The following is a 6000-nucleotide window of genomic DNA, read 5'->3' as shown; positions in this document are numbered from 1 at the left end:
GGGTGATGTGCCCTGGGTGCTGCACAGGTAATGCACTCCTAAGGCCAGCCCTGGTCCTGAGCAGAAGCCCTACTTCCCTTGTTAAAGGGTTTTTTCAGGATTTTTGAACTGATGACCTCCGGATAGGTCATTAGTCTCTGTTCGGTGGGGGTCCGACTCCTGGGAACCCCGCGGATCAGCTGTTCATTCACAGTAGTGCTGTGGCCTCCTTTCTGCTCACCATGCACAGCTCAGTACATTGTAGCAGCTGTGCTTGGTATCGCAGCTCAGCCCCATTAGAGTCAAAGCACCTAGGCCATGTGATTGATGAACCTGACATCACATAGCCTAGGCAGAGCTTTGAGAAAGCTAAGGGGCTACTGCCAGTGCTGCTGCATTTTCAAACAGCTGATGTGCGAAAAATTCGGAGAATAGGTCATTAGTTTTAAAATCTCGGAGAACCCCTTTAACAAGTGCAGCAGAGGCAGGAGGTCAGGACACGTGCAGCATGGAGAAACATTATTCACTGCTGCTGTGCCTTTTACATGCTGTTCAGTGGAGGAAGGCCTGCAGACTTGCAGGATTCCCTGACTACGGTCATGCAGCGAACAAGACTGTTGCTTCATAATGGAGAAAAAGTACTTTTAATCTACAGTATATGCTAATGAGCAGTTACGTGCACTGAGGGTGGGGCTAAGGTAATCTGTGCACCCTTGCTACTCCTGCTTCAGGCTCATGCAAACGTATTTTCTTCCTGTGTCCGTTCCGTTTTTTTTTTTGCGGACTGTATGCCAGTCCGCAAAAAAAATTGAAGTTGCACCATGTGCATTCCGTTTCTGTATGTCCATATTTCCATTCTGCAAAAGATTAGAACATTTCCTATTATTGTCCGCATCACGGACAAGGATAGTATTGTTCTATTAGGGGCCAGCTGTTCCGTTCGGCACTGCGGGAGATAGAGTGCGCATGTTCCAGGGCAGGCGTCCCATGTAGATCAAAGGAAGAATGGACCAGCACTTGCTGTTAGTATATAATCCCCTAATAATGCTGACTATGTGCCCTTCATAAAGTAATAGTTTTCTCTCTTTCATGCCTCCACCCACTAATAATACCCCCATTATTACCCCAATTGTAATAATCTTCATTTGTGCCCCAATAAAGTAATAGCACTCCCAAAGTATTAGTGTATCTCCTATGCTTCTCCCAAAGTAATAATATCTCCTTTATGACCCACAGTTGTAGTCTCACCCAGTTACGATTCCCTTTTGTGCCCACGTTCTTGTTTCCCACAGAAGGAGAGGCATGTGGAAGCTCTGGAGTTGAGCAAGCTGCTTCCTACAGTTTTTCCTTTTACTGCCTTGGAAATTAAGCAATGTGGAATGGTTGAAAATTTAGGCTTTGACTTGTCAGTCCAGAGCAGCCCTCAGCGGGGCAATGGCACCATGAGCTACAATAAGCACCACAACTGACAAGCTCAAGTATATGATGTATTTGATGTAAATGGTTGGAAAACGTATGGACTTAGAAGCACACCCCTCAGCACAGTATCACATGGAACCTATCTCACCCTCTATATTCTCCTAAATAAGCTAAATCAGCAACTGCAATTTCATCATACTAGAAATTCTGATGCCTCAGTGAATGACACATAGATGGATCCCCATAGGTTCAAGAATGTCACCAAAGTCTGATTTGCTACAAAACATCCCCAATATGATATACAGAGATACAGGGTGGGCCATGAAGAAGTAGCCCGCCTCCGGCGATAGTATGACAAGATGTACGAGCAAGTGTTTTTTTTTTATTACCCACAAGTCACAAAAGATGCTAAAAGTGGTCCCCAATGACATCTATGCATCTTTGGGCACGTCGGATTATGTTGGCTGATACTGAATGCAGCTCTTCAACAGGATTAGAACCTTGTTGCACTCCGTTGTCAGTGCTGGAAGTAGGGTTCCCACCCCATAGGCAATATACAGAATAAACTGCAGCACGAAATGCTTGATGCAATTGATAGTAGTTTATTTATTAAACTGTTATCAATGGCATCAAGCATTTCATGCTGCAGTTTATTCTATACTGTAACGGATCACCTGGCACCCCGACTGAATACCTCCGTTGCCTCTACTATTGGCTTGACCAGTGGTGCCCAGAGGTTCTGTAACCTCCGGTTAAATTCATTTTCTACCTCGAGCGTTGTCCAGGGACTCGCTGGTTCTATGCCGCTCCATAATAATTCCTGTGTCTCCAGGGTGTTGTTCCTCTCACATCAGGACGCCATCCCACTGCTTGCCACCAATGTAACGGATCACCTGGCACCCCGACTGAGGACCTCCGTTGACGGGTGCTCCTAGCATTTCCTGAGGTTTCCAAGCACTCTGGCAGACACCACAATCACCGAACCGAAGAAGCATATAAATCCTCTCAAGCATATGAATGCTGTAGACAGTTGAATAGGAAACTATACAAATAGGTTTACACTCCTAGCAGTCAAACTGGAACAACATACCATAAATCCTCCCCCCAAGAATGAGACCACACTTCACTTTGAGGGTTAAAACAGGAACTCTTTATTGAGGGCTACCCGCCCGTATTTATGCAGGTCCCCATCTGGTGTACACGCCCCTAGGGGACCAGAAGGAAGACTGTGACACAGGACAGATACGTAGCAACTCAGGATACACAGACACAACACATCCCCACAATGCATCATGGTTTCCTCCTCTCTGCCCTGGAGACACCCGAGGAGCAATTCAATTATCTCTCATGACAAAGGGAAATCGCCAATACACATGTGAGGACAACAGGACAGAAATCACCATTTAAACATACAATGTCACAACCCTCACAGCAAACACAGACATTTAACATATCCCCAGATAGCTCAAGTCTGAGTGCATATCATTAAGTGAATGGCACTCCGAATACATGAATACAATAAAATTAGCTATCTGGGTACCCTCACATAACATACAACAAAATTCCAAAGACAGAAAAATACATGAACTTATATAACTATGCCCAAATATTGCATTCAAACGTACAAATTTACCAGGGGCCATAGTCAGCAGGTAGGAGGCGGGTAGCCTGGCCTCTCCAATGCCCAGTGGCGAGGCGGGTTCCGCCACATATACAATGCAGCTCTTTAAGAGTGATTCTGCGGAAGAAAAAATGTCCTGCTTTTTCCAACAAGATGGGGCAACATGCCACACCTCATGGAACTCACTGGCATGGGTTCATGAACTGTTTACAGAGGAGCGAACTGTGAGGCAGGGGTTATGGCCATCATGTTCCCCAGACTTGTCCACATGCGATTTTTATCTGTGTGGAAATTTAAAACAGAAAGTGTATGCTAGCAATCCACATCCCCTGGATGAACTCAAGGAAGACGTCACAAACACTATCCACAGCATCAGTGTTGAAGAGCTTCCATCAAAATTAGCCAACAAAATCTGATGTGCCCAAAGAGGCATAGACGTCAACGGGAACCACTTTCAGCATCTTTAGTGACTCGTGGGTTGTTAAAAACAAATAAACAAACAATCCACTTGCTCGTTCATCTTGTCATACTATCAATGGAAGCGGGCTACTTTTTCGTGAGCCACCCTGTAGAAGCAGCAAGAAAGAGAACAGGTACCGTAAGAGACTAATACATGAAACACAAGGAAAATGTCAGTTTGTGATGGAGTTTCTTGTTAATAATGCAAAAGAAACATTGTGCTAGTGTAGAACAAAAATCTTAGTGAACAATTACCGTATTTTTTGCTTTATGAGACGCACTTTCCACCCCCCCCCAAAAGTGGGGGGAAAATTGCAGTATAAAGCAAATGGTTTACATGGCTGACACTGATACATTGCCGGCCGCTATGCTGCACAGCGCGGCCTGCGATGTATCAGTTACAGTAAGCGGGGTGGGAGGAGGGGCTGGAGGTGGCAACTGCTGTTGCACTCGCGGCAGGACCTAGTGCCGTCACTGTACTCCATTACACCGGGCCCTGCTCATAGCAGTCTTTATATGTAAAGTTTATTTATTTAATGCTCAAGCAGTGGCTCCCTCTTTGTTAGTAGTACTCACTAGCTCACTCAAAGCAGTGATCAGGCTGGCAGCGTAACGTCATTCACTCACTCATGCTCCTCCCATTTTGGTAATGTGGGAGGAGCATGATGAGTAAGTGACGTTACGCTGCTGGCCTGACCACTGCTTTCAGTGAGCTAGTGAGTACTACTACAGACGATTATGGTAGTTTAACAAAGAGGGAGCCACTGCTTAAGCATTAAATAAATAAACTTTACATATAAAGACTGCTGTGAGTGGGGCCCAGAGTAATGGGGACACTATATACAAGGACATGAGGGGACACATTAATAATTACTATGACAATTAGGGCCATGAGGGGGACCAGCATAAGATGCTATATGTGTGTCATCCACACATCCCCCCATAACAGTGTCATCCACACATCCCCCATAACAGTGTCATCCACACATCCCCCTATAACAGTGTCATCCACACATCCCCCCATAACAGTGTCATCCACACATCCCCCATAGCAGTGTATCATCCACACATCCCCCATATCAGTGTGGGATCCAAAGATCCCCATAACAGTGTCATCCACAGATCCCCCGTAACAGTTTATCATCCACAGATCCCCGTAACAGTGCGTCATCCACAGATCCCCCATAACAGTGCGTCATCCACAGATCCCCCATAACAGTGCATCATCCACAGATCCCCCATAACAGTGTGTCATTCACAGATCCCCCATAATAATGTGTCATCCACAGATCCCCATAACAGTTTGTCATCCACAGATCCCCCATACCAGTGCGTCATTCACAGATCCCTGATAAAAGTGTGTCAATCAAAGATCTCCCATAACAGTGCGTCATCTACAGCTCACCATTAGTTCAAAACCCACCAAAAGCACACCTTTTGGTTCAAAATATATTTTTCTTATTTTCCTCCTCAAAAACCTATCATCAGGTGTGTCTTATAAGGCGCAAAATACAGTAGTACATGAAAATAATATTCATTAACCACCTCCCGTCCGCACGTTGACTATAAACGTCCGGGAAGTGGTTCTCTATTTCTGAATGGATGTTCCAGAACGTCCGTTCAGAAACTGCAGCTGCACGCTAATCATGCAGCTGCTGATCGGGTTGCCCGCTGTCAGTGACAGCAGGGCAACCCAGAGAGAAGGCAGGGACAGTGCCCAGGTGTCCCTGCCTTCTAGATCGATGCATACACAGCGCTCACCGAGCGCTGTGTATGCAGAGCAGGAAGCGCTATGCGCTTCCTGTTCCGGCGTGGCGGTCATGTGATCGCCGGGACTGGAGAGTGCGGGAGCTGTGTGAAGTCTTTCACACACCTCGATCAGTCCTGCACTGAGGCTGTACAGCCTCTCTGGGGGGGTGTATTTCTCCTGTAACTGGGGATTCTATGTCAGCCCCAGTTACAGGAGAAATCAACAGTGAAAAAAAAAAAGAAAAAGTGAAGTAAATGTCCCCCAGAGGTCTTGTATGACCTTATGGGGGACGAAAAGTGTAAAATAAAATAAAAAAAAAGAAAGTGTTAAAAAAAAAAAAAAAAAAGGTTTCACATGTAAAAAAATTCCCCAAGTAAGGAATAAAAAAAAAATGTTAAAAATAGAAAAAATAAAATTAAATAGACATATTTGGTATTGCCGCGTCCGTGACGGTCGACTCTATAAATATATCACATAATCGACCCAGCCCGATAAACACCATAAAAAAAAAAATTATAACTGTCAAAAAAAGCCATTTTTGTCACCTTACATCACAAAAAGTGCAACACCAAGTGATCAAAAAGGCGTATGTCCCACAAAATGGTACCAATAAAACCGTAACCTCATCCCGCAAAAAATGAGCCCCTTCATAAGAAAATCTTTTAAAAAATAAAAAAACTATAGGTCTTAGAACATGGACACACTAAAACATAATTTTTGGGGTTTCAAAAATGCTATTATTGTGTTAAAGTGAAATAAATAAAAAAAGTAT

Source organism: Bufo bufo, chromosome 2 (genome assembly GCF_905171765.1).
Source record: "Bufo bufo chromosome 2, aBufBuf1.1, whole genome shotgun sequence".
NCBI classification, from domain to species: Eukaryota; Metazoa; Chordata; class Amphibia; order Anura; family Bufonidae; genus Bufo; species Bufo bufo.
Note: the sequence above shows the minus strand (reverse complement) of the source record.